Raw genomic sequence first — 2,926 nt, 5'->3', positions numbered from 1 at the left:
ATAGAACTTCTGAAGTTGCTGAATAGAAAAATAAAAGATGAAAGAATAAAATATGTGAAACACTTGATCCCTTGTGAACAGAGAGATATTCATATAAAAGTACAATCTGTGGTCTTGGAGGAATGTTAAAACTCTGAGCTTTTAAGTTCTTGAAGTCACAACAGCCCTCAAAATCAACCTTACTTATAGGCATCATGTTTTGTTCAATCATGCTATATATTTTCTCTACTATGCCTTCTGCTTTTCTGTTATCAGGCTGCCATCGTAGCATCAGTAATTTTTGGTTGAGAAGTTGACGGTGATCTGTCAAACAGCTGTGTGTTTGCTTGTTTTTTTCTTTTTAAAGGTATTATTGTTTCTACTGGCCTTTATTTGAGAGTGGACAGAAAAGAGGGTAATGAGAGAGGGCAAGGGCATAGTGCAAAGGTTATAACTAGGAGTCAAATCTGTGACGGCCATGTTGAGGACGAAGGTCTCCATCCATATATGAATTGTGCTTCCAGGTAACTTTTCATAAAACTGGTTCCAAAACCTATTTCAAATCAAAACAACTAGTCAACATTAACTAAAAAAAAATTGTGTGTTGTTGTTTAATCAATGTATCCATGGAGACCACTGTTTTCCAGGTAATTTTTCAATAAACTGGTTCCAAAACCTATTTCAAATCAAAAACAACTAGTCAGCACTAGTTATAATAAACTAAGCAATTTAACATGTTGTTTAATCAATGTGTCCATGGAGACCACTGTTTTCCAGGAAATAAAATAAAAAAAACTGGTTCCAAAACTTATTTCAAATCAAAACAACTAGTCAGCAATAACTAAACAATTTAGTGTCTAGTTGTTTAATCAATGTATCTATGGAGACCACTGTTTTCCAGGTAATTAAAAAAATGGTTCCAAAACTTATTTCAAATCAAAACAAAAGAACTAGTCAGCATTAGTTATAATAAACTAAGCAATTTAACATGTTGTTTAACCAGTGTATCCAAGGAGACCACTGTTTTTGAGATATATTTTTTAAACTGGTTCCAAAACTTATTTTAAATCAAAACAACTAGTCAACATTAACTAAACAATTTGGGGTGCGTTCACACTGCAGCCTGAAGTGACTCAATTCCGATGTTTTGGCAATTCCGATTTTTTTGCCGGGGCCGTTCACACTGCCAGTAAATGCGACCTGTCTGCGTTCTGCAGTGTGAACGGGCAAACGACATGAAAGTCTCCCGCATGCGCACTAGAGGGCGCTATAGCGTCAGCGTTCTCAGTGTTCTGCCAACCGCAATAAAAAGAAGTGCTCAGTGTTTGCGGAAGTAAACATGGAGGCTAACGGTGGAGCTTAGCTTACACATTTGAAGTTGTTGTCCAACCGGGGGAGCATATTAACAACTTAATCCTCATTATAGTCCGTCAAAGTTGTTGTTTTTCTTACCGCTTGCGTGTCTCAGGACGCAGAATAGTGAGATTTGTTGAAAATCAGTGACGTTCAGTTCGGATGAATGAGACCAGGACGTTAGGTCGCACTCGAAAAAGAATGCTGTTCACACTGCTATCAAAAGATCGGATACAGGTCACATTACGTAAAAAATCGGAATTGGGTCGCACCCTTAGTGTGTTGTTGTTTAATCAATGTATCCATGGAGACCACTGTTTTCCAGGTTATTTAAAAAAAGGAACTGGTTTCAAAACTTATTTCAAATCAAAACAACTAGTCAACATTAACTAAACAATTTAACATGTTGTTGTTTAATCAATATATCCATGAAGACAACCGATTTCCAGTTAATAATAATAAAAAATGGTTCCAAAACTTCTTTCAAATCGAAACAACATATTAACAATTTAACGTTGATTAAGCAACAACATTGATTAAAAATTCCANGTTTGATTGATTAATTAAAGTTAAGCCTTCAAATATAATATGTTTATTTAACCGTAATGTCCTATCTGCGATGTGGAAAGTATTATATTTGTAAATGAATAATTTGTATTCCTTGTAGAAAAGTGCAGTACACATTTGAACATTTTATAATCAAACTAAGAGATTTCCTTTTTACTATGGAATATCCTTTACTATAAAAGTTGAAGAATAATATAGAAATCAGTAATACATGACTGAAAAACAAACTTCGGCTCCGTTGTTTTGTTTGTTTTTTCTTCTCCGCTCTCTGCTTCACGCTGTCACGGTTGCTTGGCAACATGAGTTACGCTGAGGTGGGGGCGGGGACAGTTGGTGAAGCTAGACCTGTCCGAATCCACAGATAATCCTTCGAAGGATGCAGACCCTGAATTCGGACACAGCTTTTGAATTCGGACAGGCCTTGTCGCCACGCTATGACGTAATCGGCATACAAATCCGTCCTTCGAAGGATGCAGACCCTGAATTCGGACACAGCTATGGAGGCTAACGGTGGAGCTTAGCTTACACATTTGAAGTTGTTGTCCAACCGGAGCAGCATATTAACAACTTAATCCTCAATATAGTCCGTCATAGTTGTTGTTTTTCTTACCGCTTGCGCGTCTCAGGACGCAGAATAGTGAGATTTGTTGAAAATCAGTGACGTTCAGTTCGGATGAATGAGACCAGGACGTTAGGTCGCATTTTAATCGGATACGTGCCAGATATGGGTCGCACTCGAAAAAGAATCCGACCTGTGCTGTTCAAACTGCCATCAAAAGATCGGATACAGGTCACATTATTGGGTCGCACCCTTAGCGTGTTGTTGTTTAATCAATGTATCCATGGAGACCACTGTTTTCCAGGTAATTTAAAAAAGGAATCGGTTTCAAAACTTATTTCAAATCAAAACAACTAGTCAACATTAACTAAACAATTTAACATGTTGTTGTTTAATCAATGAATCCATGAATACAACCGATTTCCAGTTAATAATAATAAAAAATGGTTCCAAAACTTCTTTCAAATC

Source organism: Poecilia formosa, unplaced genomic scaffold (genome assembly GCF_000485575.1).
Source record: "Poecilia formosa unplaced genomic scaffold, Poecilia_formosa-5.1.2 Scaffold36, whole genome shotgun sequence".
NCBI classification, from domain to species: domain Eukaryota; kingdom Metazoa; phylum Chordata; class Actinopteri; order Cyprinodontiformes; family Poeciliidae; genus Poecilia; species Poecilia formosa.
This window is presented reverse-complemented; position numbering follows the sequence as displayed.